Source organism: Oxyura jamaicensis, chromosome 6, assembly GCF_011077185.1.
Source record: "Oxyura jamaicensis isolate SHBP4307 breed ruddy duck chromosome 6, BPBGC_Ojam_1.0, whole genome shotgun sequence".
Taxonomy (NCBI): domain Eukaryota; kingdom Metazoa; phylum Chordata; class Aves; order Anseriformes; family Anatidae; genus Oxyura; species Oxyura jamaicensis.
In genome coordinates, this window is record NC_048898.1 from 12,214,270 (window position 1) to 12,232,113 (window position 17,844).

The 17,844-nt window shown below is 51.6% G+C and overlaps 1 protein-coding gene across 7 annotated transcripts in view; it reads right to left on the reverse strand.

Moving 5' to 3' along the window:
* ZMIZ1 (zinc finger MIZ-type containing 1) overlaps positions 1-17,104 on the reverse strand; it is a 346,051-nt gene extending 328,947 nt beyond the window's left edge. For 5 of the 7 annotated variants that reach the window (XM_035330686.1, XM_035330677.1, XM_035330678.1 and 2 more), the window contains exon 1: positions 16,954-17,103. The gene's annotated coding sequence lies outside the window, so the exon portion shown is untranslated. Of the gene's footprint in view, positions 1-16,953 lie in introns of all 7 variants that reach the window. The other 2 variants (XM_035330680.1, XM_035330675.1) reach the window with 2 other exon arrangements.
* Positions 17,105-17,844: the final 740 nt, after the last annotated feature.

Genomic DNA, 17,844 nt, shown 5'->3' on the forward strand with positions numbered 1-17,844 from the left:
GTAGGAGTTGGCTGGTGCCTGGCACAAGCAGTGCCAGAAGAGCTAAGTTAACTTCACTGACTTGGTTCTTGGTTTTGTGACTCCCAGCCAGCTCCCAGGGCTGTCCTACCAGGGGCCAAGTGGTGGCCAAAGCGGGGAAGGTCACCAGCAATTTGTGTCCCCATTTAGTGAGAGCCTACCTGCCCCCAGCAATGGATGCTCTAATAAGAAAGTAAGTTTATGCAAATCACAATATTGTGGTTTTAATCACTTGATCCAATCTATTTGTGAGCTGGGTTTATTATTTTCAGCTAACTGTGAGGCTGTGGATCCGTCTGACTTCCCGGGCAGGAGCACCAGTTCAAGTGCTCCTCCCCAGCCCCACGCAGCTTTGCTGCCCGTGCCATGCTCGCACCACGACCTGCACGTCCACACAAGGAGGACGAGTGGGCAACCAAGGGGTGTGGGCAAGGAGGGAGAACTTGCACAGAAACACAAGAAGGTTTTTTTGTTTTCTCCATCAGCTCACCAGTCTGATTCATCACGCACCTGCACAAACACTGACACTAACGCAGCGTAAGGACGGGAATAACGCGCAGCAGGGAACCCGGGGCTGAAGCAGTCCCAGCAAGGCAAAGCCACAGCCTGAGGATGGAAGCACTGACCGCCCGTCCTTCTCACAGAGTACAATGCTTGTACTGGGCATCACGGTACAGCTCCCCCAACATTAACAATACTGCTTACTCCTGGCCAGGAGAAACAACTGAGAAAAACAGTTCTGCGCGCTGCCCTGTGCTCAAGCCACCATCCATGTGGTGGCGATGGCCCCTTGCTCATTTGTCACCCTGCTGTGCTGTCACCAATGCTGTGCTGACAGCATGGCCAGCACCACCTCCAAGACACTTGCCATCTTCTTCCAGAGGACGGGGCAAATATCACAGGTGGGACCCAGCCAGGCACCCGCACACCTCCCCTCTGTGGCTCCTGTTGGGGGGGGGGCAGTGCAGGGCAGGAGGTGGCCACAGTGGGGACAACCTGGCCGAAGTCCTGAGCTGCTGGGAACAGAGCTCAAGCAGGTGCATGTCCTCGGGCTTGTTTTCTAAAAACCACCATGCCACCAGCCAGATCAATGGCACCCTTCAGCAATTTCAGTATTAAATCCAGGGAGGCTGGAAAGTTCAGCAAGACTTCAACAAAAATGCACGCAGGCCTGCGTTTGAACACACTGCGAATGTCACAAATACCACAGGAACACAGAAAAATAACTTATCCGGGACGGCTGCTAACTTCTGAAGAACGTTCTATAGAAGAAAAACACACATTTGTTCCTGGATAAACAACTTGTTTTGGTGTGTGCAAATGCTTTTTGTTGCTTGAAGGAACTGGAAGGTGACTGCAGACCGTGGGGGATGCCTGGACAGCTGAGCTGGGGGGGTCTTCGCCCCCACCAACCTGCCTCCTGCGTCCCCAGCGTGGCCCTTTGCCAGCAGGGGCTGGGCGCGGTGCAGCCAGCCGTGTCAACAGCAGCTACCTCAGCTGATAATTAACCTTAATTGGGGTGGGGGGAGGGCGATGCAGAGGCTAAAAACATTCCCCCAAAAAACAAAGCCCTTTACCCAGTCAGCAACCTGATCCTACTGACCATGAGTCACACAACCAGTGACCTTAACAGGGGCAACCTTCGGGGCAGGAAAGCCTTTCAAAACAAGACCAGCTAATCACGGAAACAGCCTGGCGCTGGCTGCTCTGGGGCTGTACGTACATCGTGTGTGTGTGCTGCAAGTGGGACCTGCAGCTTTACGTAGGCCCATTATTACCATATATGTAAATAATGATGTAAATAATGTCGTTTAAAGGACCATCTCCTTTGCATGCTTAACACCCCAGAGGACGACAGCTGCTGTCCAACCGTAAGCGTGGTGCGCTAAAACCAAAATCCCCACCCCACGCACCTGCGGACACAAGCACGGTGTCACCAGTGGGCACAGCCCCGCCAGGCGCGCCTCCTGCCAGCACACCTGCAGCAGCAGCAGCGCCCACAAAGGCTCCCGATGTGCACAAGATGGGGCATCTCGAGTGCGTGCGCAGCCCCTGGGGCGCTGACCCCTGGGGAGCCTCCACCGGGCAGCCAGCACCGCGCCGCCCGAGCTGCTCTGCCTGCATCCTGGCTCGAGCAGCAGCAGCCCGCGTGCATTACCCACTTCTCACGTCGAGCCAAGGGACAGCGTACGCATCCAGCAGGCGGTCCTCTGAGACCCCGCGCTCACACGGCCATGAACGTGTGCCAACCACAACGCCCTTCTGGAGGCTCGGCGCTCGCAGCAGGAACTTATGACCGCCGAACCCTCCCAAGAAATTAAGGCTGAATTTTTACGTAAAAGACTTCAGAATTTGAAAGTGTTCTGCCACGTGACGCTTTCAGCTATAATTAAAATATGGGACATGTGTTTGACACTTATTTTTTAGTGTTCAAAAACATTTCAGTTGCTAGCCCTTTGCCATCTGTTTCCTATCGTTATTCCATTAAAATACTTTTCATTTCTCTAACAGCACAAGAGTAGGATTGTTTTCTGGGTGACTAGATCGTTATCTCCTTTACGTGAACTGCACCATTCCAGATTTTTACTTTTTTATTTTGTTTGGGAGCATACAGGCTCCTCCCAACTCCCCCAAGCACGGGCTAACAAAGCAAGCTAGCTTAAAACCAGCCAAACACATCCCCTTCTCTCCACCTTCCAAAAACCACTTCTTCAAAGTCTCCGAGGAAACCAAATAGAACAGCTCATCAGCTGCAAAAAGCATTAGGATATTCCTCCTAGAAAGGAACAGCTCGCACTGGCACACGCCCGGGACGAAAACAAAGGCTCGGCACACGGTACGGAGATGACACCAGGCGAAACACTCCCCGTTCCCAGGCAGAAACACTCGAGCTCAACCGACTGCACCAGCGCCAGCGGCCGTGCAGCGGGGAAGTCGCCCACGTACAAGGAAGAGGTGGTTTCTGAGCAGTTATCGGGAGCGAGCGCAATAATTCTTACCTGGAAAGTGCTGTTTGCAGCTGCTCGCCGATTTGTCAGCGCTCTCGCTGCTCTCGCCTCATGATTTATGATGCTCTACCCAGCACTGAGCCCTCTATTACTGTCCTCGTTTATTGCCTGCAGCTGTCATTCTTACCAACAATTCTACCGCTGTTTGTAGGTGAGATATCAGAGGTATTTAGCGCGCACCTAGAGATGCAATTTTAATCAAACCTCCTCACCGGCAGTATTTACGTGTTAGCACAGCCACACGGAGTGCAGCAATTCAGGGGGACTTGACCAACCAAAATTACGACAGGCAGAACTGTTTATTCGTAACTGCCTCAAAAGGATGGATGTCCAACAGTCCTGGGGACATCTGCGGATTTGTGAGTGAAGACAGAAGTAGTACCCATAGATCACAAAGCCTTCTGACAGGAATTTCAGTGCACAACAAATACATTAATACAAATTCAGCAACCTCACTTTTTACAGCCAAAATGTCAAGGAGGTAAATCCAACTACACCTTTCTCACCATGTTTCTTCCCAGCCAGCTGTTTTCCCCCTTAGGGCAGCCAGTTTTCTCAGCATCTCCAAAAAACCTGCTGCATCTCCCTGTTTCGGACTAACAGCAGTGGAAGGGGGAACAGGTTTTACATCCAACAGCTCCCCTCCAAGCTCTCAGTGCGTTTTCTGGATGTGAACAGTTTGAGAATCAGAAGTTTTAACCTACACAGTCTGTGCTTAATTTGGGGGGAGCCAAGAGATGCTTGACTGGTTGCCAAACAGGGGCACAGCATCGCCAGCAGCCTGCTCTGGGGAGGGTGTCCCCCAGGCTGCGGCACGATGCAGCGGCTCGCCAAACCGCAGCCACCACCACCGAGCACGGAACAGAAACAAGCAAGGAGTCCTGGAGCCACGTCTAGTACTATTTTCACATGCACACTAAAGCCCCGGCTCCTTAAGACAACTGATAGTAACAGCGTCGCTGTTTAATCAATGAGCTCGTAGCGCTTGTGACTGTGGGTAAAACTTGAAAATACGAACCCTCAACAAGCCCCAAAAGCTAGATCTTGCAAAGGCAAGCTTATCACTGTTTTAAACAGTCCTATGGGCCTGACTTCTGGTGCCTGAGTGTTTTTAAGGTTGGCAATCTTAAATTAGACTGATCAGTACTCTAAGCACTAAACCCACATTTCTCTAAATTCTTTTCTTCCACACCATCCAGGGCACACAGCTTGAAAATGACAAGGCAAAGCCAACAATTGTGAATTTACAGTCAGAAGGTAGCCTGAAGGCCATCGCTGTTGTAGTCAAGCTTTATTTATAGCTTAACAGATAGTGTCAAAATAGAAGCTACAAATTAAACATGTAACTCTCTAAAAGGGAAAAGTGATGATGCATTACACTCTGCCACAGTAAGGTACTGAAGAACCTCTGGTGTCTGTAGGTTAATACTTACAGCGCACGTAGATGTCAACTGACCCTATTACCCCTCCACGTTCCTGTCCCTCCACCCAAGATGACTGGGTCACATCGAGAGAAGTGCGCAGAGAGAACAGTCACCAGGTGGGAGCTCCCATTAAAGCATTAGCTGGTGTGCAACCGTCTGCTCCCAGGTTAACTAACCAAGCCTGCTTTTAAACTGAGCACTAATTGGAGCACGTTTTAGAGTTCAGGAATATACGACCTTCAAACTCTTCTGAGGATGCATTTCATTTGTTTAAATGCGCAATACACCTTTTGTCTTCCCGTAACACTTACTAGGGAAGTAGGTCTTAATTGCTCATAGGGGGTGGGGGACGACACACCGAGGGGGATGGAAACAAGCAAAATCTGGACTCACCTGTGATTTGATTTTGACACACTTTTGCACACACGTACACTTCTTTTTAATTTCAGATTCCCTCTCCCTATGTCTAACTGGCATTACCACAAGAGATATATATTGGGTGGAAGTAACAGATCTATGGAGAACGCGTGCAGTCTGTGCTTTACATAATGTACTTTCTAGCTAGGACTACCTCTACATTAGCTTTTAGCAGAAATAAGACATGTCTAGTCCAACAAAGTGACCCCCTCCTCTGTCGCAGAAGGCCCCTCCAAAGGCAGAAGTGGGACCCCTGCCCCAGCACCCACCCGACGTGCCCACAGCGCTCCATCATCTCTGAGAGCCTGAGACAGAGACCTCCTGCTGCTGAGAGCATCCCTGAGACTCCTCCCTCCAGTCACCCCGTAACTGGGGAATTGAACACAAACACACACCAAAAAATTGGAAGCTTCCATTGATCATTATCTCATTTTTCTTAATCCTGCACAGGATAATTTCTTTTATTGACAACAGGGGAAAAAAAGCCAAGATTTTCCAAACCTCATGCAGCCAAGAGGACATTTCAACTCTAATTGCTTTTATATTATCACAGAATCACCTAGGTTGGAAAAGACCTCCAAGATCACCGAGTCCAACCTCCGACCTAACGCTAACAAGCCCTCCACTAAGCCATATCCCTAAGCTCTACATCTAAACGTCTTTTCAAGACCTCCAGGGATGGTGACTCAACCACTTCCCTGGGCAGCCCATTCCACTGCCTAACAACCCGTTCAGTAAAGAAGTTCTTCCTAATATCCAACCTAAACCTCCCCTGGCGCAGCTTTAGCCCAATCTCCCCAAAAAGAAGCACTCACACAACCCCTGAGATTCAGCAAGAGCTGTTTATTGCTGGGACATCTTGCAGGCAAGCCTGGGGGATGTCCATGGTGTCTGGTGGCTCCAAGCTAATGCCTGCGATGGAGCCTGAGCAACAAGCAGGGGGCTCACCGGGCACTCCTGCGATGCTGTTGGTGCTCTCAGATGGCAGAGCACAAAGACATGCCGCAGTAGTCCAAAGTCTGTTCTGGCTGAGGTGGATCCATTTCCATCTACTCCTCCACATATGGTGGATCCAGCTCCATGGGCTCCAGTGTTGGGCAGAAGGCTAAGCCAGTCCTTGCCCGGGACTGCCCAAACGGGATGCCTTCCGTCCGGAATGCTCGCAGACGAGGGTGCCTTACCAGGGGGTCGTCCATCCCACACCTCGGTCCCATGCCACCGTCAGGTTGATTTTCATGCACGGGTCTGACAGTGCCATCTGGTTTGCGGCCATTGCTGGGTCGCGCACTGTGCTCCGGACTATGGGCATGCCTCGGCTCCCCACAGCTCTCTGCCTGATGCTCCCGCCTTTGCCCCACGTCACCGTTGCTCCTACTGCATGGCTGTCCTCGCACAGCAAGCGGCCTGCTGCTCACCTTGCTCTGTCTCCTTCCTGCCGCACGAGCTGGCAGTCAGAGGGCTGAGATGCTCAGCGAGCGGTGGGCCAGCTGCAGGGGGCCTGTTTTATAGGGCCCAGGGCAGTGGTGGCCACTGTGACCTCAGCAAGCCTCTGCGATGGAGTGGTCCACGCCTGGCCAAAGGCAGCTGTGCTGGGAGCAGCCTGGAAAATGCCCTCCCGTGGACAAGGAGGAGGGTTGGGGGGCTGAGGGCCCCTTTTCTGGGGCTGGCTCCCCCAGGCCCTTTGGCTCGCCAGAGAGAAAGACTGCCCCTCAGCCACAGGGACTGCCCTGCACCTCCCATCCTGTGCCCTAGGTTTATTTTTAACACTGTTTTTTAGGTAATTTCATTCTATTCTTTATGAAAAAGAACAGAAGCAAGGTGCATCTTCAGCCCTAATTCCCATGTGCGCTTTGTGCTCCGAGTGAAGAATTTCTTCCTCACATCACATCTCTAAATCCCCCCTCCCTTCGTTCAAAGCCGTTACTCCTGGTTCCACGGCCACACTCCCTGATGGAGGCCCTCTCCAGCTTTCTTCCAGGCCACTTTTATGGGCAAGGTTAGGTGGCAAAAAAAAGCAAGAATAAGGCAGAAACATGGGAGGGGTCATCAAACACAGATTCCCAGCCTCAGACGGTGCCTCTACAATCTGATCACTCATGCATATACGTGTGGCTCTTCGCTGACAAACAACCTGACTCCTCTACTTGTGCAACCTGCATTACTCACACGGAAGCCTTGGCAGAGGCAGGCCAACATATGTTAATTACTGGGTTGCATTATAATAGGTCTAACATCTTGTTTCCCATCCAGGGTTTTAAAATAAATGGAAACAACAGTCTCTTTGGATACAGAACTATGTATTTTTGTATCTCGGGCTAAAAATATTCTACGTTAAACATACAAATAGATCAACTGCCAGAGAATTCCTGCCTCCTCTGTGTTTCTTGTGCAGGGTTTAATCCTTACTAAACGAAGATGTCAGACAATCTTCAGCAGAGATTAGCACATGTGCATTTGTATTTCGTTACAAATTATTCCTCAGTCAGGTGTAGCAGTGACAACAGCAGCTCAACTCCGCAGTCCTTCGTTACTTCAAAAAGGAGTTTATCAGGTGAAGTTGTCTTCTGCAGAACAAAGCGTAAATTCATGAACGCCAGAGGAGCATGAATAGAGCGGAGATATACTTAAAGATGTATTTTTTCATGTGACAGGAGATATGAACTATGTTTCTTCATTGTATGATTTAGTATGCTGGGATATTGCTAGGACAAGATGTTGGCAACATTACAAGTATTTTTGATTTACATTTCTCTTTATTGAGAAAGAGGTGTTGAGGGCTGGAGCTGCAGTTTCAGACAAAGGAGAAGGAGGACTCGGTGCTGACATGCTGCTGTTCCTTTTTGGGTGACCCAATTCAAAGTTTTAAATGAAAATTTAAAAACAGATGACACCACAAAATACCAGAAATATTAGAAATTTTGGTGGAATTTTCAGAGTTGTAGTACTCCGAAAATAGACACACGTACAGGACTTGCTTCCACAGAAGGTTTCACGAGGAGTTCACTCACTGAGCGAGTAATTTATCTATGCACTCAGGACGCACAATTTAATCAAATGAAAACACCGTCTCTTAGAATTCATTTTATTTCATTTTCAAGTGGTTTAACAAATCTAAGGACAGAAGTGTCACGCAACTGTGACCTGCCTCTGGAGCATTAAGCTTCGCTGTTTACCACCACGATGCCCAGCCCCCCCGAGCAGCAGCCGGCCCCTTGCTGTGCCAGTGCCCGCGCTGCTCCCCTTGTGCTGCTCCCCTTGCTCGGAGCCCAGGCGGCAGCAGGCAGATGGTGGCCAATAAGGAAGCTATCAAGCTGTCTTAGTCACCATGGCAGACCCCGGGAGCTTCACAACAGCAATCCTGCTGCATTCCCCTTGGCTCATTTCAGCTCACTAAGATGTTTACCCGCACGCATCTAGTACTCCCAGCTACAGGGCAAACAGACGTGAGCTCTGTTACGTGCACGCATCCAGCGCTGTGCTTGTGAGGGCGCCACTGCAGCCATGGGTAACACTGATCCCAGGTATCCAAAGGTTAAAAAATAGTGCCCTACGACAGGTACCAACTGCTGCCCTGGTCGAGCAGCCGTGCTCTGTTATCCTAGAGGCAACATGCCAAACTCTTCAAAATGGATGTTCCACGTATCAATCAGTTAAGAAAAAGAACTTCAACAGATGAATCCCAAATTTCACATATTTTTGCATTTATTTAGAGACAAAACAATCCTGATATTTTGCTTAGCAATTAAAAAATACAGCCCTGAATTTCAGGTGTCCATCTGCTTGCCCCCACCAGTTCCTCAAACCCCAGCTCCGCACCCCCTGGCAGATGCCTGCTCCGCTCCCCTGCAGACCGCACGCCTCCCAGGTCCCTCTGTCTGCTGGCCTCTTCACAAAGAGCAATCTGCTGTCGATGAAGGGGCCTGCTGTAATCCCAATAGCTCTGAACTCTGTAGCATTGCCTTTTTCAAGGCGTTAGCACACACAGCTAACCCCTTAGCCCAAGCCTGAGCAGCACCGAGCAGCGCCTGCTCTGCACCGGGGGCTGCCTTCTGCTCTCCACCTGTGCTGCTCTGGCAGTACGCGCACCCATCGCCTCCCTGCCCAGGCTTCATTGCAATTTCATGCAGTCTACACAACAGCTTTAAAATATTTATCGCATGTCCTGTTGCTGATTTCTTCTGAAGTATAAACAAGGTCTGAATGTTCCTCCCTTTGTTTGCAGCATGCCTGAGCATCGTCTGGTATGCCAGCCTTGGTCCTGAAGGCAGGCACCTTACACCGTTAGAAGTCAGCGCTGCATCTTTCACACCTAAGCTGCATCTTGTTTAAATACTGGAATTATTTGTTATTAAAAGCATTTCAAAGGCTCCCCAGGTTTATTCCGCACTCTGTTTCCTGTAGGCTTGCAGCAGCTGTTGCCGTAATTTTCCTGCCCCTTGACGAAGAACAACAAGGCCAACTGAAGCAGCACCATCCGTGCCACAAGCCAACAGCAGGCACCCAAGGGAGAGGTGTGACATTCTTCAGATGTGCTTCAGAGCGCTCCTGGCACCCAGCGCCCGCTCCCAGCACCGTTGGGTGTTTGAGCATGGCCAAGGCCCCCCCGAGGTGTCCCTGCAGCAGCAGGTCACAGGCTGGGAACAGGGGACAGAGGTCAGGAGCACGCCACCACCAGCCACAGCGGTACGCAAGCCCACGTGTCTCAGCTCTCGAGATGGCTTTAACCAAGTCTTCCGAGGCTCCGCTACTGACCTAAAATAACCTCTCCTTACATAATGCTGTTATGATTTTAATGTGCGAGATGTCAGAGTTCCACAGTGCCAAAAGCCAAAGCTATGCATTGAGTTGGAAAGCCAGTAGGCTCCCGCGTCTAATGGTATCACACTCCAGCTGGACTGTGATCCCAGGCCTTTCAAACCAGGGATGTAAGTTTGGGGAGAAATCTCATACTTGAGAGGGCGACTGAAGAGATGCACGTATAGTTCCTGCAATACATTTCTCACAGAGCAACTGAGAGTGGCTTTGAGCCTTGCCATACAAGCTGTATGACAGCAGACCTCTCTGAAGCAAGAAACCTGTGAACGCAACAAAGCCACACACACGTTATGTCCGTGGCAAACCAGCCTCGTGAGCACTGCGCTGCACTCATGTTTCCAGTCATGGAGCTGCCACCCGTGTCTGCAGGCACGCACCCACCACAGCTCGATGCTGCAACTTGCTGTGAAACACAGACAGTGGCTGCTGGGGCACGTAACGGCTTCGCAAAGCACCCAAAGAGCAGTGACCCCAGCGTGCAGACAGTCAGGATCCCAAGAACATTTGCAGGATGACAGCTCGCGGCCCAGAGTCTTTTTAGAACATGCATTCCCATCTTATAAAAAAAGTAATTGTGTAATCAAATGTAAAGTGCATCAACCTGTGCTAAGAGGAGGGGGGAAGAAAAGCTTCCTTTGAAAAGGCTTGGGGCAGGCGCTGGGTTGCTGCAAGGGAGGCCAACGTAAGCTGTATACTAGCTCTAAACAAGTTAACTTCTGTGATCCCACTGCCGGGAAAAGGGTTATAAGAGCATTAAACAAACACAGACTTTACAAGCAAGACACCAAGAGATCGGGTAGACTGCCTGACAACCACATCATTCTTCTTTCTCCTTGCAAACCTGCAGGATAATAAACCCTCCTCTCTTTCGTATATAGAGAGATATATAAACAAACTGTTCTTCTGAGAATTCAATGTCAACAAAGCCTTTAAAAATGCTTTTTAAAGCTTTTATCCTGCCTTTTTTTTTTTACTGGGCGATAGAGGAAAAGCGGCCTTGGGGGGGGAGAAAGAAAACATATGGAAAGCCAAATGGATCTTCTGTTGGCCCATCAATGTCTTAGCTTTAAAATGCAAACGTGACAGTGCTGGTTGTCAAACTACTCCAGTTGTATTTTTGCCATGCATTTTAAGCAAAAACATTTTCTGAACAAGTTTTCCTGTTTATAAGATGTGTTTTCTTGAAATAATTTACACAGCGAAAAGCTTACAGCTACATGCCACGCAAAGGAAAAGCTGAAGTGTACGTTCAAGTGATGATATATATGATACATAAGGTATGTGTCTATTTTCAAACCTCCTACGGGGACAGCCCACCTTCTGGCTGGACGAGCAGATGCTCAGGCCAGGCTGCTTTGGGGCAGCAGGACGACGGGGTTGCGAGCTGCCCTCACCTCCCTGAGCACGCAGTGTAGCCAGGGCATGCGGTCCTACGGCAGGACACAAGCCCTTCCTCACTGCCACTCAACTCTTCCGCTTCGTTTTCTTCCCGTCACACCTCTAAACCAACCGAAGGCAGATGGCAACCTTTGAGCTGGAGGGAGCATGTTTACCAGGCGGCTGTCAGACAACGCTCCAGATCATCCCGAGCGAACAGTGCAGGGGAAGGATCTGAGCTGCAGAAGTACGCAAAACCAGTTGTAAAAACCCTCATGAACTTAATTAAGGCTATTATTTTTAAACCTTCAGTGAGGTAGAAGCCACGATCAAACCAGTGACAGCCCGCCTTCTCAACACCTGTGAGACCAGGCAGCGCCCAGGGAAGGCCAGCCCCAGCCCCTCTCACCAGCAGCTGCCCAGCAGGAGCCAGCCTCAGCAGCACCCTGCTCTGCCTCCCCGTCCCACCATGCCCTCACACAGGGAGCCTGCATTCACTCACTTCATCTGTATTTGGAATCGTTCTTGAGGAGTAAGAGACCTGCCCTTCAAAATTTCCTGATGGAGATAGGGGAGGGTGTGCATTTCAGGGCAGCCTAAAAGGCTCCGCTGTTCTCAGGGGGAAGCAGGAGTACAGCCAAGAAACAAGCAGATACTCATCAAGGGAACTGTTCCTGCTACCAAGCGGCCAGCTGAAGCCCCTGCTATTCTGTCACATATCTATGTCACCGCAGCCCCAACAAAAAGCCCTTCTGATCAGTTACAAGACCATCTAGAAACCAGGAGACTGGCAACTCTCACTTTGCCAGCTGGTCAGCCATTGTCGACCTACAGCCTCAAAGACATTAGAAGAGGAAAATCCAAAGACAACACAAGCTCGCTGTCGCTGTATTCCTTTTCTCTCACTCCTCAAACACATATCCAATCAGCAAAGATGGCCAATGGTATTTCCCAGCTGCAAAGAGCTGCAGCTTGATCCGGGCAGAGCTTGCCCACGTTTGTGCATCGGGCAGACCAAGCAGGCAGTGCTCCCCACTTAACACTACGCTGACCAGATGGACTGCGAGCCCGAGTCACCAGAGGCCACCAGGCACAGCTCAGAGCATCAGAACCAGAGCTTTGAAGACAACTGAATGAAGACAACAATCAGTTCCCGTGCCGGTTTTCCACAATGCCTGTGGCTTTTGCTCTGATGCTAGCTCTGACGACGCCCAGCTATTATCCAGAGGTTAGAGCTGTCCCCACTTCCCAAGTCCGACCCACAGCAGTGCTGCTCTCCTCCGAGAACACGAGGCTGACAGCCAGCACCACGGCTCTGTGCTCACAGCCAGCACCGAGCAGCTGAAGCAGGGCTCTGCAGGGCAGCACCGCCAGCGGGTCGGGCAGCCAAGTGTCATCGCCCGGCTGTGGTAAGCGGGCTGCAGGAGGACACCTTCGCACAAGGACATATCGCTTGTGTAAATCAGCTTGCCACCATCCACTGGCATATAAACACAAAGTCAGGAGGGAAAAAACAAACCAAACTCCTTACGAAGGCAAACAAGGAGCAGGAGGGGCAGTCCAAATCCAGTCCTATCCAATTTCCACTACTCAGTAGCACCGCGCACGTTCACGGCTTTGGCACGATGTCTTGTGTCCCTCCTCCCCCCATCCATGCTGGACCAATAGCCTGCCCACGTCGCTTTGGGAATCAATTCAAAGCTGCTCTGTTGAGTCAAAACAAATGCCGGATTATTAACAAAAGGGATGCACTTCCTACTTTTATCCTGATGGTATGCTAACGTGATAGCTTCTGTGCCGCTACCTCCACGTTAATACGCTACACAAAACAGCTCAATTTATCAAATTACCTAATGAAAGGACAGATGGGTCTGAGTTCAGGTATTTCATTAGGTCCTAAACCTTATTCAGATGAGCGTCAACCCCAATAGAAGGAACTGTGTTTGGCTGCCCCAGGACTTGGTAGAGGAGACCAACTTACTTTTCCTATCCTCTGTTATAGGTTTAAGAATTGCAGGCAACTGAAGGAAATTATGGGTGGCCTGGGCTAAATGACTGCCTATCCAGGGCTTCCAAAGGGAACAGTCATTAATGAGTGAGTCATTCCCTGAGAACTAAGTTTATCTCTGTTGATACTTGCAGGAGAAAATTGATGGAAAGTGATTTTGCCTGCCTAAAAATAGCTTTCTTTCCCCCTCCCCCCAGATACAGGACACCCACAGCAATTTGCCCTGCTTGATAAAGGTTGGTGGCACGGTACCGAAACCCCCAACCCTCACCCTTGCAGGCACGTAAACTCCAGCACAACTTGGACGATTAGAACCAAAAACACCACAAAACAAGTGTAGGACCATCCTCTACTCTCATAACGCACTACTGCCTCCAACAGTCAAGCTGTGGAGATCCATTACAACCCACTGCCTGGACATGGCTCCTGCAGCTTATACCACCTTTAAAAGGTTCAAACATTAACCAAGGGGCATGCTAATGATCCTGTGAAATCCGATGGAAATAAATAAAATGAAATTGCTACATAAGAAGTTTTTTTTTTTCTTTTAGAAAGAGAAGCAGAAGAAAAATCAATATGACAAAGCAACATTCCAATTCTCAAACCTTGTTTTTAAGCCAAAGACACCATTTTCCAGCAGAAATGATTTCTAATACCACTGACACAGCCTCCGCTTTCCATCAGCAGGAAAGCTTACATATGCCAAATTCAGCGAAAGGCATTCACCTCTGAGCAGCAGGCACATCAGTGCCCATCATGGTGCTCTGTATTGCTGCCCCATGAAGTGCTTTCTCATAAAAATATGGAAACGGATGACGAGGACTTGTGCTCCTCATCCCACAACAGGCAGTTGACGAGAAAAAGCGTAAACCAACCCTAAACTCTTCAGCAATACCCTTGTCACTTGGCTGTAATAGAGGATAGGATTTCACAAAAATTAGTCTAACTAGGAGCGAACAAATCAGCCAATTGCACAGAGGTCAAATCCCTTACCGCAGGCACGAGCTGCTGGTGGGAGCCAGGTGCCCCAGGTAGGGCAGCGGCAGCCCACCAGCACCCACGGCCGCCTTTTCTCCCCTGGGGTGGGAAGGAAGCTGGGTCCCACTGCCTGAAGCCTCCCAGAAACACTGGGGAAGGCAAAAGGAACGCCAGCTTGGTTTACTCGGAGATGCATTTTTCTTCCTTTTCAAGAGAAGAAACCAGGCTCTCCAGAGCTGCTAGTACAAACACCAAGTTGCTAAAAAAACCGTCAACATTGTCTCCAACTATAGTATCAGTGATGTAACTGCCACCCGAGATGTTTGGGTTGTTGGCTGCTTGTTTGTTTTCTTTTTTTTCCTCCTTTGTCTACACAAAACCTTTGGAACCTATAAAAGTGGAGGAGATTTAGGGTAAAGTGCAAGCAACTCCCAAGAAAAGTTATGAATGGAAACGTGCTGCACGGAGCCCTCTCCTTTCAGCTCCCCGTAACCACTGCCGATCAGTACAAATCTTAGGTTATGCCGAAACTAATCTGTTATCTTCTGTGGGTTCCTTAAAATATTCTAAAAACAGAATTCTGTACCGCACTGTGACTGCGCATCTCCGACAGCTCAAAATACTGTGTGTATATGAACACACACACACACAGCAACTCGCTTCTTTCCTGAAGCAAAGTTTTCATTGATCCTTTGCCACAGCCTCAATTATTGTTTCTAATCATTATCAACGTTTAAGGTATTGTGGACTGTAAACAATGCAAACAATAATGGCATCTGTCCCTGTTATGAGTGCCACCGGCAGGTTAGACACCTACATTGACTGGTCCTGAGGGGGTTCTTTTTCAATTCTCCAAGCCCAAACTAAGTTTAACTTACAATTTACAGAGTAATCTTTAAATCTGCCACCTTTCAAGGTAGTATTATCTTGAGTAGATAAAATCACAAGTCTGTCAATTAAACCCCAGGGAATTTTTCATTGTTTTAAGCTGTAATCCTAAAGTCACTTAATTCTCTAAAGCTTTTCTTTTTTAAAAAATTTCAGAAATTCTGTAATATTCCCAAGTCACCTTTACACTCGTGGGGAAAAAATATACTCATCATTTGCAAATTATACATAAACGTAAAAACAAGTAGAAATAGAGGCATTTTCTTAAGACGTTTTAAAAGTAAAGATAGAAATAAAAAAAAGTCCTTGACTCTGGGATATTTAGGGGATTTCAAGTCATGTTTTCCATAATCTCATTTAAAAAATAAGCGGCCTTTTTCTCTCTCCTCCCCCCAACTCAGCGGAAAACAGCCACCAAACGCACTCAACTAGCCTCAAAGTCACACGTGCTCCATTGCAGATCTTGCTTTCAATGTGTCTTTTGTTTGATGGCTGGTGTTTCAACATCCTCAACTTGAACAGAAAAAGGTCAGAGCAAGTCTCCTGGCATTCACAAACCTGAATCGGGCCCCGCCAAGAGAAGATTGATGCCACAGTAAATTTCCCTCTATCGAGAGAAGGAAGTGGAAGTTTGAATCGCAGACCGACTACGTTTGTTCGACAGACCCTTGTTCTCCCAGAGACCGTCAGCGGAGTGTAATTTTGCTCGACTCCTTTGTGAAACTTTCCTGCTGCTGCTGGCAGCACTCTCGGAGCCCTGCCACTGTGCCCCCGCTGCACCGGCACGGCACCTCCAGCCACCTCCTGCCAGCAGAGCTGCAAGCTGTGCATCCCGGCCTTGGGCCCTTTCTCCTCCCCGTCCTGCTTGCGCTTGGCTCCCGGTTTGGTCCCCAGGGTGTGCTGCCCCAGCCGGGGAGCAGAGGCTGCCCCAGGTCGGCCGCTGCCCAAGGCCAAGGTCCACCCGGCAGCCCCAGGGGAGCTGCTGCTGCTGCTGCTAGGGATTCCTTAAAAGCTCTGGCACTTGAAGGCGCTTGGAGCTGCTCAAGCGGAGCTGGGAGCCAGAGCCCTGCCACAGCATTAATGGGCTTTTGCCCTTTTAAATTTTATAAGCCTGTCGCCTTTCTGATGCGCGGAGTTTTATTCAGAGCCCTAAATGGCCATTGCGTATGTAAAAGCCAGCCTGCAGAGGTAGCACCCTAAAACCACCCCGGGTCATTCATCTCCCTCGCTCTCCTACTGTCTCTTAGGAAACCTTTGATAGAGCATTTGTTCAGGCTGCCAAGTTAAATCCTCTTCTCCCGTGTCAGCGCATTGAAAAAGGCACTCGCAACACCCGCTCCGCTCCGGCCTGCGGACCCAGGGCACAAATCCCCGTCCTCCCTCCGGCTCCGCCGTGCCGCCCGCGGCCCCGCGCAGAGCCGCGCTCCGGGCAGCGCCGGGGCTGCCCCTCACGTTACCCCCGCCCCGCGCTGCCCCCGCTGCCGGGGGGACCCCAGAACCCCCCCAAATCCCCCCGATCCCCCCCCCCGGCGCTGCGGGAGCCGACCCCCGGCGGGGCGCGGCGCAAAGTTTGCAGCCCCCGGCGCGGCTCGGAGCGGCCCCGCCGCCGCCCCCCCGCCCCCCCTCCGCTGCCGGCCGCAGCCCGGCGGCCCCGCGCCGTGTTTACATTCCCGGAGCGGCGCTCCGCCGCCCGCCGCCGCTCCCCTGGCACAAAGGCGGCCGAGCCGAGCCGTGCCGGGCCCCCCGGCTTCCCGGACAGATGCACCGGGGGCAGGGCAAGGCCGGCGGGGGGGGCCGCCTGCGGCTCCTTCCTGCTGCCCGCCGGGGAGGCCCCGCTCCGAGCGGCTCGGCGGAGCCAGCCGCCAGCAATTCGGCCCCGGCCCCCTTTGTTTTGCCGGTCCCCGCCGCCAACTTCGCCCCGGGCCGGGCCGGGCCCCCCAGGGGCACTCCCCGCGCTCCCCCCCCCCGCCCCATTGTCCGCGCCCCCTGCCCGGGGCTGCGAGCGGCGCCCCCAACTTACCCGGCTCGGCTCGGCACCAGGCACCGTCCTCGCTCCCCCACCGCTCCGCGGCTCTAGCGGGGTATTCCGCCAGGCAGATTTTTTTATTCCCCCTCTCGCCCGGCTCCCCCCGCCCCCCCCACCCTTGTCCTTCTTTTTTCCCCTTCCCCTTTCTCCCCCCCTTTTCCCTCGCCCCCGGCCAGCGGCAGGCAGCGCGGTGCCGGCGGGTGAGTAAGTGAATCAACTCGCAGGGCGCACGGCAAGTTGGAGTGTCGGGTTACACGGGCTGCTCGGTTACCGACGGGCCACGCTCGGTGGCTGCTGGCAAAATCTGTCCCAGATTCCTATCTGAAAGGGAGCTGCCTCCTGCGGGGATGCTCCCCCCCGACACGCACACACACACACGCACACACCGCCCCAAGTTGAGAGCTGGAGGCGAGTTAGGGAATCGCGAATATCGGCTTACGGCGGGGTGCGAGGCGGGGAGGCGCGGCTCAGGCTTCCTGGATTGCACGCACGCGAAAAAAAAAAAAAAAAAAAAAAAAAAAAAAGAGAGAAACCCCTCCCCCCGCGCGAACCCAAGGCGGGAAAACCCCCCCCCCCCCCCTCCTCCCCCCGCCTGCCACGGGGGAAAGCCGCCCGGGAGCCAGCGCGCTCCGAAGCATGCGGTGCCTCCGTCCGCACGGCGCATTTTTTATTATTTATTACTATTTATTAGCTTTTTTTGCACGGCGATGGGGAGAAGCCGCCGGGCGGGCGGGGGGCAGCTGCTCCCCGGCTCCCTGCCGCCCCGTGGGGCCCCTCGGGTAGGGGCGGCTCCGGCCGGGGGTCCCGGGGGGCGGCGGGGAGGCCGGTGCTGCCCCCCCGCCAACACCGGGGCGTTCGGGGGGGGGGGGGGGGGGGGGGGGGGGG